At 37.4% G+C, this 19,528-nt stretch overlaps 1 protein-coding gene and 1 pseudogene across 1 annotated transcript in view; one reads left to right on the top strand and one right to left on the bottom strand.

Annotated features, from left to right (window-relative positions):
* TENM3 (teneurin transmembrane protein 3) overlaps window positions 1-19,528 on the top strand; it is a 451,795-nt gene that overhangs the window by 233,445 nt on the left and 198,822 nt on the right. The window lies entirely within an intron of this gene.
* On the bottom strand, window positions 9,613-12,282 carry LOC124520423 (T-complex protein 1 subunit zeta-like; annotated as a pseudogene).

The following is a 19,528-nucleotide window of genomic DNA, read 5'->3' as shown; positions in this document are numbered from 1 at the left end:
CCGAGGAACCTCTGCATGGCCTTACCATATCAAGTAAAAATGCTCCTACTTGGATTTTAAAGTCATCAGTTGGTCTCACTTTGTTCTTCACTTATTTTCCAAACCAGTGTTGCCGCTCATCTCCAGCTGTTCTCTATCATGGCCGATTTGACTTGCTTATATCTTTGCTTCTCCCTTTGGTTTACCTAAGGTTAACTAACCCCAGCACAGAGCAAAGGCTTCCATATTTGTTTTCCCCCTATAGTTTGGGTTGGTTTTTTAAATTATTTTTTGGCACTTGCCTGAGATCTGTGTTGTAGCTGCTTCAAGGATGGAAGTCCTATCTCCAAAAACAGCATAAGCTCCTTCAGTCCAATCAACCTGTCTTCTGTGTCAGTTTCGCCAAAGTACTGGAACGTTATTGGGGAAATAAAGTTTGCACTTGTGATTGGGCAGCAATGAACCATTGTTGATTCAAGAAGAATACACTTTTGAAAACGAAGTTGTCTATTGTATGCGGGATAGACCGGCATGGAGAGAGTCAATAGACAAAAATGTCAGCATACACTTTTTTGCAGGGTTTATACTTAGCAGACGAGGGTTTTTATTTAATAAATGAGAGAGGGAGGGATGATAAGGGTAATGGGAATCAAGTGGAGGACACATAATCAAGGTATGGTTTTAATCAGCTAACAGCAAACTCGTTGATGATTAAATACAAACGATCAAAGAGGGTAAAAGCCAGAAAAATCATCAAACCTTCAAGTAGAAAATGGTGACTTCAGTGGAGAAGTGAAATGGTCGAGAAGGAAATGATGGGTTGGGCAGGGTATATGCACGAAAGGGGATGACTTCCGTTTTGCGCAGATTGGCAATGCACATGGAGAAGACAAGAAATATGATTCCTTTAAGGTGTGTTAGGTCAAGAATCATGACATTACGTTGGCTAGAATGGATTTTTAAAGTTGTGTCCACGCAGTAGAGATGTGCTATCTGTGTTCATTTTCAGAGCTCATACTTGACGCTGATTTTTTTTTTAAATCTCATCGGTTTATTTTGAAGCAAACTTGTTATGGTAATCTGGTATAGAGAAAGTTAATGGAAACACTCATACTAGTATACTTTTGTTGTAATGTTTCAATGTCATGGATCGTTTCAATGTAATGGATCGGTGCCTGCTGGAAGGAAGTTGGCACACTAGGAACTAATTTATCTGTGAGAAAGGGAGAGGGGCAGAGGCTGAAATCTTCGCTGTCTTGGGAAAATTGCTTGATGAGGTTTGTTTTTGCCGCCGCTGTTTCTATTGCTTTGAATAGGATATAACTGTGCTTGAGGACCATTAGAGGACAGAAATCAAATCTTAATCAGTCGTGATGTTTTTTTTTTTCCTGTTTAAAAGAAAGTTCCAAATTTGCTTTAAAGCCTAGGGAGTTTAATTAAAGTAAGTAGAGACAAAAGTACTCTTTTGAGAGCCGTCATTTCTCTTAATATGACACTATTAATAATGTAGTGTAATGCTATTTTGGAAGTTTGGTTCTTTCCTTGTCTTTTGTCTTGTTCTGACTCCTTTCTATATTCTAAATGAAAGGGGAATAAAGCCCTTAAAGGAAGGTACTCTATCTACTAAATTCACTGTCTCCTTGGGCACCACATCATCTCTGACCTCTTCTGTAATTCTTTGAAGAAATAACCCCTGCAAGCACTATTTTTTTTTCCTTTCCCTTCCTCTTTTGTTGTGAGCCTCTTTTCCCAACAACATTTGCCAGGTTCTTCACAAAGATTTTTTTTTCTTTTTTTCCCAATTAGGATGAAAACTAGATCATTATGTGACCATTTCATTGTGAGTGTCACTTCCCTTTTTGACAGCTCCATTCGCCGTACCCCGTTATAAATCTTCAAATTTCTGACCTGCCTTGAAATCAGAAAGCGCTTTCATTAACGCTGGTCTTTGTGAGCAGCAAGCATGAATGAAGGCATGGCAGACATCACAGCCTCATCGTCAAACTTACCTGCTTTGTCACTCAGTGCCACGGCAACGCGCTTGCCGCTTAAACCCGGTGATCTCGCTTTGAATGCTGATTATGTGTGGTACATTTTTGAATTTTAAGAGTGTTTCTGAGGTCACTTTTTGTTTTTGTACAGTGATGTGTTACCTCTAGCTTGGGTTTCGTGATCTTCGTTGTTTGAAAGTTAATCAGTATTCTTTGTTAGAATACCTTCCGATTTGCTTGAGGAAGCGTTTGATGTCACATGTCTTTGTCCGTTGATTCTGGTGAACATTTTTTAAGTCAAGTGATGTATGTAAGGTGTGATCCCTCTAATTGCGCTATCATGCCAAAAAGACAGTTCTTGAACGTGATCACGTAAATTGGACTTTTACCCTGTTTTCATACTCTGTTTTTATTACATGCATACGATTAAAAAAATTAGAATTATCCTGTGTTTTCACATGATAGGTAAGAAGCAAGAAATTATAAGGGAAGCAGATATTATTTTGTTTTGACTGTCACGTATGAACTTGACCCTATTTTGATGTCCTCACTAAAATGTAAACACGGAAGTATATAATGAAGGTTGGAAGTTAAAGAGTTAAGTCTCCAGCCATACTACCCTGAATGATCTCAGAAGCTAAGCAGGGTCGGGCCTGGTTAGTACTTGGATGGGAGAAGTTAAAGAGTTAACAGTTCTTTATAAACCAGAAGGCCATTAACTTTTAATAATGCTGTCTCAAATATTTGGCTGTAAATTGTGGTGATAATCAAATATGAGCCTATGGGATTGTGCTTTGTAGTACTGTTTGATTTGATAACTCTGGTAATCCCTAAAGCACGTTAGGAAAAATATTTTATGCTTACATTAGCAACTATTGTGAGTTTGTAGAATAACCTGCCAACCCCAAGATGTATTGTAAGGACAAGAAAAAAAGGAATTCTGTCTCGGACCTTGTTTCTTTTTGTTTTCTTTTGTTTTTTGAATGATTACTTTCAGAAAAATTTTGTAACCTAATACATTTTGGTTTCTTACCATGAGAAAGAGATGAACTGGCTTCAGAAAATTTCGAAATGAGACAAAATACTGCCTACATACTAAAAAATGTTGTCTTTATAAAACTGGAAGATAACGTCCACATTATTTTTTTTATCCGTGTTCCTCATTTAACATGCTGCGTAGTTTCAGGGCCCCTAGGTGGCTCAGTGGGTTACGCATCTGACTTCGGCTCAGGTCATGAACTAATGGTTTGTGAGTTCGATCCCTGCTTCAGGTTCTGTGCTGACAGCTTGGAGCCTGGAGCCTGCTTCCGATTCTGTGTGTGTCTCTTTCTGTCCCTCCCCTGCTTGTGCTCTGCCTCTAAAAATAGAAAATGTTACAAAAAAATTATTTTTTAAAAATGTTGTGTAGTTTCCCTGTAATCAGACAATGCTTTTGCTATCCTTGCTGGGTTGTGGTCTCCACACTGGTCTTAATGAGATGCCACTCTGACCACAGACGCAAAATAAAGCAATCATTTCTTCAATTCTCATTGAATTTGTGGCTCAGTCAGTTGAGCATCTGACTTTGGCTCAGGTCATGATCTCACAGTTTGTGAGTTTGAGACCCACGATGGGCTCTGGGCCAACAGCTCAGATCCTGGAGCCTACTTCAGATTCTGTGTCTCTCTCTGTCCCTCCCCAACTCGTGCTCTGTCTCTCTCTGTCTCTCTCTCAAAAATAAATAAACATTAAAAAAATTTTTTTAAGTTGAATTTCTAAAAAGTTTAAACTAAATTTCTGCAGTACTATTTACAGGGGGGGTAAAATTGCTATATAACATTACAGAAGTTTCAAGGGGTCAGTATTCTAATTTGACGTCTATATGCACTACAAACTGATTACCACTAAAAGTCTAGTCATCACCCACCACTAGAGTGGATCACCTTCCCCCTTTCCAGTCACCCTTTTCCCCCTTCCCCAACTGTGACCACCAGTGTACAAGTTTTTGTTTTGTTTGTTCATTTGTAATTTTTTAGATTTCACATACAAGTGAAATCATACTGTATTTGTCTTTCTCCATCTGACTTATTTCACTTAGCATAATCTCTTGAAGTCCCATCCATGTTGTTGCAAATGGTAAGAGTTCATTCTCTTTTATGGCTGAGTGGTATTCTATTTACAATACATATTATGTTTTATGTATATTGTGAGTTCGATCCCTGCTTCAGGTTCTGTGCTGACAGCTTGGAGCCTGGAGCCTGCTTCCGATTCTCTGTGTGTCTCTTTCTGTCCCTCCCCTGCTTGTGTATATTATGTATAATATACATAATATAATAATAATAATTTAGTATTGTTATATTATTATAATAAAAGTATTATAATGTATTATTATAATATTAAACCATTATAAATTATAATTTATATAATTGATATATTATTATGATAATTAACATAATTTATAATAATAATTTAATACTATAAGGTTGATTGTTGTTGGTATGAATTTTGTGTATATTTTGGATATTAATCCCTTGTCAGATATATGATTTGCAAGAATCTCCCACTCAGTAGATTGCCTTTTCATTTTGATCATGATTCCTTTCATTGTGGAGAAGCTTTTTAGTTTGATGTAATCCCGTTTATTTATTTTTGCTTTTGTTTCCCTTGCCTTTGGAGTCACATCCACAAAATGTTGCTAATTAATATATTATGTTAATATACACTATGATAATTTTATTATAATAGAACAATACTATTAATTACAATACTACTAATTAATAATAATATATTATATTCTAATATAATAATAATAGATATAATCCATTGATGGATATTTAGGTTGTTTCTATTTCTTGGCTATTGTAGATAATGCTGCAGTGAACGCATAGGGGTATGTATATCTTTTTAAATCAGCGTTTTTGTATTCTTCAGATAAATACCCAGAAGTGAAATTGCTAGGTCGTATGGTAGTTCTGTTGCTAATGTTTTGAGGGCCCTCTGTATCGTTTTCCATAGTGTCGGCAGCAGTTTGCATTCCCACCAACAGTGTACGAGGGTTCCTTTTTCTCTCGATCCTTGCTAACGCTTGAGTACGTCTCCTTTGGGAGAATGTCTATTTCCTCTGTCCATCTTTGAATCAGGTTGACTTGTTGTTGTCAATTGGTATGAATTTTGTGTGTGTTTTGGATATCAATCCCTTGTCAGATATGTGATTTGCAAGAATCTCCCATTCAGTAGATTGCCTTTTCATTTTGATCGTGACTCCTTTCATTGTGGAGAAGCTTTTCATTTTGATGTAATCCCGTTTATTTATTTTTTTGCTTTTGTTTCCCTTGCCTTTGGGGTCACATCCACAAAATATTGCTCAGACCAATGTTGAGTATTTTAGGAATTCTGTGGTTTTAGTTCTCATAAGTATTTAATCCATTTGAATTAACTTTTGTGTATGGTATGAGATAGTGGTCCACTTTCATTCTTTGGCATGTGGCTGTGCATTTTTTTCAACACCGTTATTGAAGAGACTGTCCTTTCTCCATTGTGTGTTCTTGGCTCCTTTGCCCTAAATTAATTGTCCATATATGTGTAGGTTTAATTCAGTTGTGTCCCCCTGATCTACCTGTCTGTTTTTATAATAATACCATAGCTTCAAGGTATAGTTTGAAATCGGGGAGCATAATACCTCCAGTTTTGTTCTTCTCCCTCAAGATTGCTTTGGCTATTCAGGATCTTTTATGTTTCCATAAAAATTTTACAATTATTTCTTCTGGTTCTGTGAGAAATTCCATTAGAATTTTGATAGGGATTGCACTGAATCCGTAGATTACCTTGGGTAGTATGGACATTTTAACAATATTCTTCCAGGGGCACCTGGGTGGCTCAGTCGGTTAAGCGTCCGACTTCGGCTCAGGTCACGATCTCACAATCCGTGAGTTTGAGCCCCGTGTCGGACTCCGTGCTGACAGCTCAGGACCTGGAGCCTGCTTCCGATTCTGTGTCTCCCTGTCTCTTTGCCCCTCCCCTGATCACACTCTGTGTCTCTCTTCCTGAAAAATAAATAAACATTAAAAAAAAAACAATATTCTTTCAGTGATGAGCATAGAATCTTTTCATTTATTTATGTCTTCAGTTTCTTTCATCAGTGTCTTTATCATTTTCAACGTACAGATCTTTCACCTCCTTGGTTAAATTCATTCCTAAGTATTTTATTCTTTTTGTTGCAATTATAAATGGAATTTTTTATTTCTCTTTCTGATAATACATTATTAGTTTTATATATGTGTGTATATATATATATATATATATATATATATATATATATATACACACTACAGATTCCTGGATGTTGATTTTGAATCCTGCTACTTCACTGAATTCGTTTATTCTAATATTTTTTTGGTGGGGTCTTGAGGATTTTCCGTATATAGTATCATGTCATCTGCAAAAGGTGATGGTTTTACTATTGCCTTTCCAATTTGGATGCGTTTTATTTCTTTTTCTTGCCTAGTTGCTATGGCTAGGAATCCCAATACTGTGTTGAATAAAAATGACAAAAGTGAGCCTCCTTATCTATTTCCTGGTCTTGGAGGGAGAGCTTTCAGCTTTTTACCATTGAGTATGGTATCAACTGTGGATTTATCATCTGTGGCCTGTATAATGTTGAGGCATATTCCCTTTATGCCCACTTGGTTAAGAATTTTTAATCATAAATGGATGTCGAATTTCATCACATTTTTTTTCTGCATCTACTGAGATGACCATATGAATTTTTAGTCCTCATTTTATTAATGTGCTATATCATGTTGATTGCTTTATGGATATAATGTTGAACCAACTTGCATTCCTGGAATAAATTCCACTTGATCATGGTGTATCATCCTTTTAATGTATTATTGAATTAAGTTTGCTAATACTTTGTTAAGAATTTTCCATCTGTGTTCATCAATGATATTGGCCTATAATTTTCCATTTTTGTGGCTTTCTTGTCTGGCTTTGATATCAGGGTGACACTGGCCTCATAAAATGAATTTGGAAGTGTTCCCTCTTCTTCAGTATTTTGGAAGAATTTAGAAGGATAGATTTTAAATCGTCTTTGAATGTTTGGTAGAATTTACTGGTGAAGCCATCTGGTCCTGAACTTTTTGTTTGTCAGGAGGTATTTGATTACCGATTTCAGCCTTTTAATGTTAATCAGATTTTTTATTTCTTCACGGCTCAGAAGATTGTTGTATGGTTTTTTTTTTAACTTTTTTTAAATTTTACTTTTGAGAGAGAGAGACAGAGTGTGAGCAGGGGAGGAGCAGAGAGAGAGGGAGACACAGAATCTGAAGCAGGTTCCAGGCTCTGAACTGTCAGCCCAGAGCCCAATGCGGGGCTCGAACTCACAAACCATGAGATCATGACCTGAACCGAAGTCAGACACTTAACCAGCTGAGCCACCCAGGCACCCCTGTATGTTTTTTAAGAATTCATTCATTTCTTCTAGTTTGTCCAGTTTGTTGGTGTCTAGTTATTCAGAGTAGTCTCATATGATCATTTCTAATTCAATGGTGTTATTTGTAACTTCTCTCTAATTTCTGACTTTGTTAATTAGAACCCTCTCTCTTTTTTTTTTCTTGGTTGATCTAATGGTTTGTCAATTTTATCTTTTCAAAGAACCAGGTTTTAGTTTCATTGATCTTTATTATTTCCTTTTTTCTATTGACTTTGGGCTTTGTTTGTTCTTTTGTAGCTCTTTTATACGTAAAGTTAGATTGTTTGAGATTTTTATTTTTGAGGTAAGCCTGTATTACTATGATCTTCCCTCTTAAGAACCCCAAAATTTTAGTGTATCATATATCTGTTTCCATTTGTTTCTAGGTATTTGTTCATTTCTTATTTGATTTCTTCATTGACCCATTGGTTGTTCAGCAACATACTATTTAATTTTTACATTTTTCAGGGTTTCCCAGTTTTCTTCTTGTAACTGATTTCTGGTTTTGTACCATTACGGTTAAGGAAGAAACTTGATAGGGTTTCAGTCTTCTTGAACTTATTAAGACTTGGTTTATAACCTAGCCTGTGATCTATCTTGGAGATGTCCCATATGCACTGAGAACAGTGTGCATTCTGCAGTTTTTGGATGGAATGTTCTGTGTATATCTGTTAAGTACATCTGCTATAATGTGTTGTTTAAGGCCAATGTTTCCAAAGTCTGCAGTACAATCTTAAAGCTGACCTTTCATCTCCATTTTCTTCTTGACAAATGTCTAAATCAAAACTGACAAAAATAATTATTCCTGTATAAATTAGTATGAAAAGCTTCGGAGTCCTATTCTGTGACCATTGCCAGACTTGTTAATTTCTCAGAACTTTCTTTCCTTGCTTATGAAATAGGAATAAGTAGTGACAGATTATAAATGGCTGTGGAATTAAATAAAATAATGTATGTTGAGTACATAGCCTAATGAATTTAATAAACTTTAATGAGTGTAAATTTCCTCCATAGATTTCTCCCTCCCATGGTGCCTCCCACTTTTGCATTTAGGATGTATAAAGTTACATTTTATAGATTCTAGATTTTTAGAAACTCCCTTTTAGATGTGTAGTGACTCCTTTCTAGAATTACTGGGTAAAGTAATTTACTCATGGCTAGCTATAGATAAATAAACAAATAAATAAATAAAATAGAAAAATACGTAGTTCCTTTTTCTTTCTTTTTTTCTTTTTCTCTTTTTCTTCTTTCTTGCAGTAAGCATTATCTTTTAAGCACACAGGTTTTTTTGAGCATTAGGGGTTAAAGGACTTGTTATAGACTGGATATGGACGTGTTGGAATGCTTTAGAATATCGATTCTTGCTAATGGAGAGAATGTTTTTAAAGTGAACTATTGCCATTCCTTCAGTGAACCACATACAGCAGAAAAAACTCAAGTAAACATTGAAGGAGAGGCAAGTTCTTCCTTATAGAATTAATGAGAATTGCAGTGATCTGCCATGGGGAATTAGAATCTGAAAACCCTTTTCCATGCGCATTATTCCCTAATGTCTAGAACCAGATAAGTAGACTCTAATTTTAAATGTGCAATTATCCAAACAAGATGAATGTGCAGGGCAACACTGGATAAGACTGTCGATCTTAATGTTAATATTTTTATTCTCCTTTGTAACAGACATATAGTTGGCAAAAGCCACGTGTCTGTGAGATCCCTAAAGACCGCAGCTAACTCGGGAGAGATAGAGCCAGCTTTATCTCACATCAGCTATGGAGATACAGCCCAAGGGAGACACATCCCAGAATAAACCCTTCGCTATTTGCCTTTATAATGTCTTTGATCAATTGTTTTATCTTGAGTAGATGTTTTTGCTTGGTTTTTGAAGGAATATTGAATAACAAGGTAGATCACACGTGCTTTTCTAACATGCACTTTTTGGATCAGAGAAGCTACAGCAAACATCATGATCATTGGTAAAAATGGCCTGTTTTATGTGTGTATACTGCAGTGCAGTTTAAAAAATGCTATAATTATAATTCCAGAACTTAAGAATTTGGGTGGATGCCAGCATTCTCCCCTTCATAGGGGAAATTCCTTTGCAAATCATTTGAAGTTGGGACAAAAATCCTGTAGCTCCGTTCTTAAGATCATTGCATCTTCATGGTTCAGATGATACAGGGGAAAAGCTTCAGTTCAACCTCCTGGAGAAGATATTGCAGTTCCTGTGGTCTCATCAACCTGGAGAACGTTGGTGGCTGTCACAGTGCAGGAGTGAAGAAGATGTTTCTTCACACAATAGTTATCCCCTGGACCAACGTCTGTTGCCACCACTGGCCCACCTGTGTTCAAGTCCACACCTACAAGTTCACCAGATTCTGAACGCTCTGCTCTAGCTTGAATTTTAATTCACTGGAACGTCAAAACCAGAGCTCTGGGCAAGAACCATGGCAATCATGAGCAGCACGTTACCAAATGCTTGAATACCAGGTTGGGCTTCCCCTTTATACCAGGCTTATGATCAGGGCTTCTGCCGTTGCCACCACCCCTTTACCAGCCCCCGGATGACACAGCCATCAGCCATAGAATTTTCAACAGCCCTCAAGTCATCTCTTACTGCGTCCTTGACTTAAGTACGCGTGTGCTTATTTGGTCCTTTGGCCAATATTGTTAACATTTCTCGATGAAGGTGATCTTCTCTTCTCCCAATGTATCCTCGTAGACAAGACCAGCATGTCCCAAACAATCAGGATTTGGGTCATCCAAAGAATGTAAAGCTACCCTCCCACAGGCAAGAATCAGCCTTTCCACAGTTCTCCCTTTAGCTCTGCACAGAGCTGCTATGCCTTCTTTTGCAAGAGCATCTAAGGAAAACAGTCCATTCCCTCGATTAAATAACAACAGATCTTTTCTCTGAGTCCACACAGACTTTCTTTCTCAGCTCTATCATTTTTTAAATTATATCTTCAAAGAATTTTCTTTCCGCTTTTACTACTTTCTGTCTCTCCTCTGCATTCTTGTGAAAGACGAGAATTCGCTTATTTTTTTTTTTTGACATTCTTATGACACATTGCACATATGAGGATTATGAACCGTCTTTTTTTTCACATCAGGATGCCAGGCCCTTTGGTCCAAAACAAGACCTCTGATTAAGCTTGTATTGGTTTCAGATTTACGCTTCATCTCCTTAACCTCAACCATGAAGAAGTCAGTAGGTTCATCTTGTTTTGTAACGGCCCAGATGGAGTCCGCCACAGCCTCTCTTAGGACGGTAGCACATTCAGTGTGAGCTTTAGTATGTGGAGATATTCTGGCCAACACCCTGTGTTACCCTGTCCATCTCTTTGCTCGCTTTGACTTGTTCCAGAACGGAAGTACCTTTTCCTTTGCAGATTCGAATCTGACTGTTGTTATTCTGGTACAAAGAACTTCAGAAATGTAGAGATCCACCTGTTTGGCCAGCGCTCCAACGATGAGGACGCTGGGGATGGCTCGCTCACCAGTCATGTCATCTTGGGCTACTTTGGCTCTTAAGGAGGCTGTTGGGTGTTGAATTTGCATTTTACGAAGCAGCACGTTGCCGTACTTAGTAAGCTTGATGTCTCCAGAAGTACGAATTTTCATGGTGCCCTTAGGCCCCGAGTTGGTCCTCAGAGCATCCTGCAGCCCTTGGGCCACCTGGGCTTGGGCACCTCGGCCTTGGGGCTCAGGGTCTTCACGGCCACCATAGCTACACAGCAGAGGAAGAGAAAGAGACCAGGCACGCAGATGCCCAAGCTCTTAAGTACATTTATATTTTATAAAATCCAAAATAACGTGTGATAGCATGGGATACTTAGAAGTTAGCATCCAAAGCTTTAAACTGGGTGTATGTGCACGTACACACACACACACACACACGTAAAAAACGCTAGAGAATTGTGGAATTTTTTTTAACTGGGAAAAGATATTAGAAATCATAATCTATCCCCCCTAATTTTATAAATAAGGGTAACCGAGGATGAAAGAATAGAATATATTAAAGATAGAGTCAGGAGTTTACATATGTTGGTTTATGTTCAGAGCAATATATATATGGTATCGTGTGTGTATGTGTATACATGTATATACACATATATATACATACACATATGTACACATACATGTGTATACATACATATATACATATACATATGTGTATATACATATATACATACACATACATATATATACATATACACATATACACACATATACACATACACATATATACACACATATACACATACACATATGTGTATACATACGTATATGTGTATATATGTATGCACATACATATACATGCATATACATACATATATACGCACATATATATACATATATATCAAATACAAAAATTTCTTTTTTTCACTTGTAATGTCCTAACTTATACATATGGAAGATTATATTATGATTTGGGGTCTTTAATAAATGAAAATGACATGTTTGATATCGAGTTTCAGAAATTTTGAAATTAATGTCAGGACACTAATTTCTCTTAAAAAGGAATTGGTAATTGGGGCGTCTGGGGGCCTCAGTCTTGGAGCGTCCAACTCTTGATTTCAACTCAGGTCGTGATCTCACAGTTCGTGGGATCGAGCCCCCTGTCGGGCTCTGTGCGGACAGCCTGGAGCTTGCTTGAGATTCCTTCTCTCCCTCTCTCTCTGCCCCTCCCCCAGTCACATGCATACATTCTCTCTCTCAAAATAAATGAAGTTAAAAAAATAAATTAGTGATTATATTTAGAAAATGAAATACATATTTCTGTAGCACAAACCCAGTGAGTGTAAAATAGTGTGAACTGCATCCACACCCCACACGCTTTCCTTACTCGAGGATAATGCACATGCACACTGATGAAGGTTTTGTGAGTGATGTGTGCTTGGCACGTATTTTGTGTATAACAAGCGATTTAGTAAAATATTCAGGCAAAGCAGATGTATTCAAGACCACGCACGTGGGAATACAACAGATTCCGGCAGAGGATTTTTTTATTGATAAGTAAATTCTAATAATCCAGACTTCACCTCAGTTTTAAAAGAATCATCCTGATTTTCAGCAGAAGGGCCTATTTATTGTAAACCCTAAGCAGTCTTTCCGAAACCTGAAGAAGATTTGTGAAAACAGCCTGCAATAAAAATCACGCACGCTTCATAAAACACTACTTGATAGATATCACTTGCGCCATTAGGAACCGAACGACAAAGGATGTAATTTCAGTTCTGGCATGCAATATTAATCGAACGCCTTTAAAACATCTTGCTGATGGGAAGTATGACAACGTGACATTGAAGAACGATCAGCTAAAGACATCTGTCTTAATCAGATCTTCAAAGTCAATGCCATAGAAAGCCAAGTTGTTTCATTCACTTTTACGTTTTCCCATGTTTCAGTGAGAGCATGGTTTCTAGTACGTTGCTTTAAATACAAAGAGTACAAATTAGTGCCTCCAAGTATGAGTTCATTATGTGAGATTGAAGCACACTTTAGCCACACGTGTGGAATTATCTCTGTAATAATGTACATTCTTTCCACCTTTTATGCTAGTGATGCATTATCCTGTGTAAACACTCTAAATGATATTAAGAGATCCTTTTAAAACTATTTTTAGGTATACATTTGCCCTTATAAATGAAAATGGAATGTTTTTAAAGACTTTCTTGTGCACCTGGGTGGCTCAGTCGGTCTGACTCTTGATCTAAGCTTAGATCATGATCTCACGGTTTAGGACATCAAGCCCGCATTGGGCTCTGCACTTACATCATGGAGCCTGCTCAGGATTCTCTCTCTTTCTCTCTCTGCCCCTCTCCTGCTCGTGCTTTCTTGCTCTCAAAATAAATAAAAACACTTAAAAATAAATAAAAACCTTGTAGAAAGAAATTAAGAAGTTATTGGGGCACCTGGGTGGCTCAGTCGGTTGAGCATTCGACTTCAGCCCAGGTCACTATCTCACAGTTTGTGAGTTTGAGCCCCGCGTTGGACTCCAGCACAGAGGCCTCTTCAGATCCTCTGCTTCCCCTGCCCCTCCCCTGCTTTCACTCTCTCAAAAATAAAATAAAATCTTTTAAAAAATTTTTTTAAAATATTAAATTATCTTACGGACATATTCACATATAAACATTTTCTTTAGCCAAAAAAATTACACGTATATATATTAATACTTCACAGTTTATACAAATACTCTAAAATATACATTATCTCTTTTAATTCCCTGTATAGGAGGGATTATTAACCCCGTTGTACAGATGAGGCATTGGAGAGTTTAGAATATGAAATTGATTTGCTCAGGTTACACAGTTACTAAATTTTAGAGAGGGAGCTTGCACCCACGTGTTACAGACTGAATGTGTGTTTCTCCCCAAGTTCATATGTTGAAGCCCCACCCCCCCATGTGACTTTATCTGGCGATGGGAACTCTAAAGTAGTAATTAAGGTTACGTGGGATCGTAAGGGTGAGGCCTTGGTTCCACAGGATTGCTGTTGTAAGACGAGATGCCAGCGAGCTAGCTTGCTCTCTCCAGGAGCTAAGTGAGGACACGAGCAAGGCAGCCATCCGCAAGCCAGGAAGAAACCCTCACCAGAAACTGATTCTGCTGCACCTTGATCTAGGACTCCAAGCGTCCAGAACTGTGGGAACATTAATTTCTACTGTTTAAGTCCCCCATTCTGTTTTATCATGGCAGCCTGAGCAGCCTACTCGACCAGATCGTTACTCTTCGGCATTATAAATCCACTTATCTCTTCGATGGAAAATGTTAATACCTTGCCATGAAAATGCTCGTGGGCTCGTGAAAGAAAAGATCAGATGATCTGCGAAAGGATATCTTCGTCACCTGCTTTCTTCCGAACCTCTATTTTGAGAGGAAGGTTTCTAGTGGCAATTAGCATCCCGTAGAAAAGCCCCAGCCTTCCAGCTTCAACAAATCGTGCTTACTACTACTTTAAAAATCACAACAAAGCCTCAGAAAATCCAGATCACTAATCTCCTAAACAACAGTAACTCATATTTCTATAGTACTTTGCAGTTCTTTTCACTGCAAAGTCATTAAAGCAGCAGAAAAAATACATACTGGGAAGGGGCTTTTACTGTTACGTACACACCAAATGTTATCCCAAAATTATTAACCTAGGAGGGCAATTCAGCAAGGAAGCAAGTGTCAGCTTAAACTGTGACTGTTTCCCTTTTAATCAAAGAGCATCATTGCATGGTTTCCACTTAAGAAATCGCTCTCATTGATCATGCCAAGAATGGGAAGCATACAGCGGGTTCTGTTAGGTTTTTTGCATCTACATAATACTTAGTGTCTGTGGTAACACACTTCCCTACCTAGAGGCCATCACGTGACTGGAAGGAAACGTCGAAGATTTTATTCTGTTTCAAAATTAAGACCTTTATAGACAATCTGGACTCAATAAATTGCAGATAACAAATATGAAATCAAATAATATGCTAGGGAAAATGTCAATGGCAAAGTTAGTATTTGGGGGGAAGTGAGATCAACAGTGTTGTTGGATACTTTCTGTGTGTTTTCTGATCACTGATTTTTCCTGTGTTTGCTGAAATATTTAAAAAATAAAAATCAGAAAAAGGTTTGGATAAAGTAAAAATCTCTTTTCCCTAAAAGTGATTTTTAATTAAAAAAAATTTTTTAATGCTGATTCACGTTTTGAGAGACAGAGACAGAGTGCAAGCAGCACAGGGGCAGAGAGAGAGGGAGACATAGAATTCGAAGCAGGCTCCAGGCTCTGAGCTGTCAGCACAGAGCCGGACGCGGGGCTTGAAATCACGAACCACGAGATCGTGACCTGAGCCGAAGTCGGACGCGTAACTGACGGAGCCACCCATACGCCCCAGTTCTTAATTTTTAAAATGTATTGTAACCCATAACTTTTAAGAGATTCGTTAGTTTTCTTTTAGGCTTGAAAGTTTCATGCTGGCCTTTTTTTACTAATTGTTTACACAAAAAATTTTAATAGTAAAATCTGAAGTAAATTTAAGTTTGATACAAAATGATTTTGACTATATGTTCCTTAAGATGTTGCTAGTTTACAACATATGTAGTACAGCATGGTTTATTTTAGAATAAAAATATTATTTTTAACATTTATAACAAGATAATATGGTATGGTATTTGTGCCATGAATTAATGTGCTGGAGTTTTCATAATACTTACAGTTGAAATAAAGTAATTTTTATTGTATGTTCCTTAAATGCTTTATATGTATAATTTAAGATAATATGGGGCTTTTAATTACCTTAAATTTTGAATATTTATAACATAATTTAATGTTTCAAGAAAATATCATGTTGTACCCAAAAGAATTATAAAGCTAAAAAACTTCAGAATTCATTGTCTGAGCCCACCTTGCTCCCCACAGCATTTATTTACAGAGAAGAAAAAGAGCCCCAGAAGTTAATTGATTTATATGTGGTTTAGTTAAAGCCAGAACTAAACCCTATACTTTGTTTCCTTTTACACAAGACATCTTCTTCTATAAAGACATCTTCTCTGTGATAACTGAAAAGCATAGCAAATTCACGTCATTTCAAATATTCCATTTGCTTTTCTTATTCTTTAAAGCCATTTGTTATGTGTAATAGCATTTAGTCGCCTCCTAGCCTATCCTTATCCATATTACAAATATGTGCTTTATTATATCATGTCATGTACTCCATTGAAAGTCAATAAAATTTAATTGCACTAAAATCAAATGATCATTAGGTAATGAGAGAGAAGAGAAGTTTTGATTGATCATATGTCAACAATTCTTTATTGTCAAGACTAGGACAACTTCTTCCCTTTTTGCTTACTCTCTCAGGTAAAGTACTTTAAAATGGGTGGAAGAATATCCTGAAACATATACTGAGGCATTTTAAAGGTATTTTTATCCAGTTTTCTATGCATGTGTAATAGGTATGTTTTATGTATGTTTCTATAAGAAATGATTGTGCAAAACTAAGAATTTCATGGAGGATAAATCTGCGGCATTACTAGGGTTAAGTATACTAAACAACCAGTTATTTCAGAAGCAGAAGGTAGCCATTTACATTTGTTTCCATCCACTGAAATAAGTTAGGGTGTTTGACATTTTAGATCAGCTGCATACTCTTGAGCAGCAACCATTGAAGTCTGAGTTCTCTTCAAAGAGAAGTTACTACAATTTAGGAGAAGTCGCCTTTGAAATAAAATATCACCCCCGTCAAAAGCTTTTATCCAATAACAAAAAAGAGAATAGCAGAGATAATTCATACGAAATGAAAAAGAGATCAGTACGTTCATGTTCTGTATGCCATAAGCATGATATTAGGAACTTTGGAGAAAGCTGTTTAAGCAACTCTAAAGAAAGCTCAGTTGTTGGCTCTGCAACTCTGGATGTATACTGAGCTCTGTTATCCTATCTTTTTTTGTCTTAGAACTACTCTTTCATGTTTAAGCACTCTTGATTTCTCTGGTGCCATCGGAGTGATTTCCCCAAATCTCTTTTCCAATTCACTGGTACTCTCTACAGTGGTATCTAATATACTGTTGAAACCATAGAATAAGTTTTTGATTTCAGTGGCTGCATTTTTCTTATTTATACACATCCTACTTTTTTAACTGCATTTTTATACTGTCTTATTCTTATGGTTTTAATTTCTTTCAAGTCTTTAATGTCCTAAACATACTGAAGTTTTAGTAAATGATTATATTATCTGAAGTTTTGGGGGAGAGCAGTTCTGCTGTTTTGTCTGTAGAATTTGGCTCAAGGTAGATTGTTCCCATTTAAACTTTGTGACTTTGGTCTGTTAATTTACTGAAAGCTGTATTTTGTTTGTGGAAATCCTTTGTGACTTGGGTTGAGAACGTGTTCTTTAAAGAAGTTTTGCATTTGTTTCTGCAAGGTACCCCAGGGAGGAGCATTGCAGATCCAGGATCAATTTTAATATTAATTTTTTGGCTGGAAGTTCCCAAACTACATTGAGAGTATAAGTCTGAATCTCCTGTGCCAACCCCAAAGAAGCCCAGGCTAGTGGTTAAAAATTTCAGGAGTTGGTTTCTTTTCCATGTAGGACTCAAGACAACACAGCAAGTTTCCTTACTGTTCCATTTGCAGTGAGATGTTTAAAGTCGACTCTTGGACTGAGGGTATAGTATTTCAAGGGTCAAGCCTCATATATGTAGGGGTCTCAGTAACAACTTGTGTATCATGTTTTGTTTCTTCTTTGGACATTAGAAAGGTTACAGAGACAGGCAGTTCTCCGCATAGAAGCTACCAGGTCATCTCACATGCTGTCAGCAATTTTTCTCTCCCCTTGGTTCCTGGCCACTTCTTTCTTCCAATTCAGTTATATTAACCTAAAGTAAAAGTTCCACTGGTAGGCTGACTCTTGGCTCTTTTGTTTCCTGTTACATCCTCCCTGCCTGGAACAGAGTCTGTGTAACTGTTAGACACTCAGGAAGTATGCTAAGTGCATCAATCCAAAAGGTATTTAATATATTTTACCCAGCACTTCTAGCATTTTATGGCAAGGGAGTTGGCAGGTGATCTGGGTGGTCACACGGTTTGAAGTAGAAAGTACAGTGAGCTCTCATAGAAAAAAGAATGCAAAGATTTAAAGTCTTTAAGTTTTGGGGCACCTGGGTGGCTCAGTTGGTTAAGCATCTGACTCCTGATTTTGGCTCAGGTCGCGATCTCACTATATGTGAGACTGAGCCCTGCATCAGGCTCTGGGCTGAGCACGGATCCTACTTGGGAATCTCTCTCCCTCAAAATAAATAAACTTAAAAAAAATAAATAGATAAATAAAGTCTTTAAGTCTTTCTTTTAATCCTCATTTCAAGGTTTGACCCCAAGGAAACTAAACCAAATTCTCACTAAGTACAGTAGTAAATCAGTTCACCTGTGCTCACTGAAATTATACCCTGTAGTCAGTACAAGTCTTTCTTTTGTGTCTTCTCATTTATCTCTAAGTTTTTCATACTCAAATGTCTTTCTATAAATTATCTGGTGATCAGTCATCTGGTGATGAAGGTGGTAAGCACAATATTATTTATGTGTATGGTTTCTAAAACACATTTTAAATTCTTGTTTGATTTGCATGCAGCTGTATGAAATGTTTAAGTGACAGATGACTTGTGGTGAAAATGTTTACGTGGTGCCATATTTTAACCAAAGGCTTGCAGGGGTCCATCAGTGAGCAGTGCACTTTCAAAGACTTGAGCCGGAAGAGTAAGTTTATGTGAAGTAATTTTCTGAGTGAGATGAGGCCTTTCATTTCCAGTTTCCACTATAGTAGTTTAGGTGGGTATCTTATTAATACAGCATTGTTGGAGGGAAAGGAGAGAAATTGGAAGTCACCCTGAATGTCTAAATATTTTTGCTCTACTATGAGCTCTACTGAGGTGTGGTCTGACAAAAAAAGACTTATTTCCTCAACTCAGATTTTCCCCATTTATAAGGAAAAGTCTTGGTGCTTCCATTTTTTTTTCCTCAGAGGAAAATAAAGGCAACTCAATGTCTGTAATGTATATGAGATTTTTCTGGGCAAAAGAGACATTTTCATTGTATAATTTACTAATTTCAGTGTCATAAGATGTTTTGAATTTATATTATGCGCCCTTCCTAGTAGCTCCTGAAATGTAGCCAGATGAAGGAGGTGTTGTTACCTACATTTACCATTAGAAAATCACGGGAAAGGGGCACCTGGGTGGCTCAGTCGGTTAAGCGTCTGACTTGGGCTCAGGTCGTGATCTCGCGGTCTGTGAGTCCAAGCCCTGTGTCAGGCTCTGTGCTGACAGCTCAGAGCCTGGAACCCGCTTCGGATTCTGCATCCCCCTCTCTCTCTGCCCCTCCCCTGCTTGTGCCTTCTCTCTCTCTCTTCCCCCCCCCTCAAAAATAAATAAACATTAAAACAAACAACAACAAAGAGTTCAGTTTCGAAGAAAACTCAGGTTTCATTTGTAACCGGTAGGAGAAAGTTAGGGATGTTAACCAGGGAGTGAAGTGAAGTGATCGTAGATTTTACGATCGAGAAAGAAGGGTTTCAGCCCCATCTTTGGTAAGCATCATTAAATGGGTTTGGCTCCTTCCAAATGTTTGTGTAGCTCAACAC

This window comes from Lynx rufus, unplaced genomic scaffold (assembly GCF_022079265.1).
Source record: "Lynx rufus isolate CCGP_SWC_20201006 ecotype Redwood Valley unplaced genomic scaffold, mLynRuf1.p SCAF_3, whole genome shotgun sequence".
NCBI lineage: Eukaryota > Metazoa > Chordata > Mammalia > Carnivora > Felidae > Lynx > Lynx rufus.
This window is presented reverse-complemented; position numbering and strand designations above follow the sequence as displayed.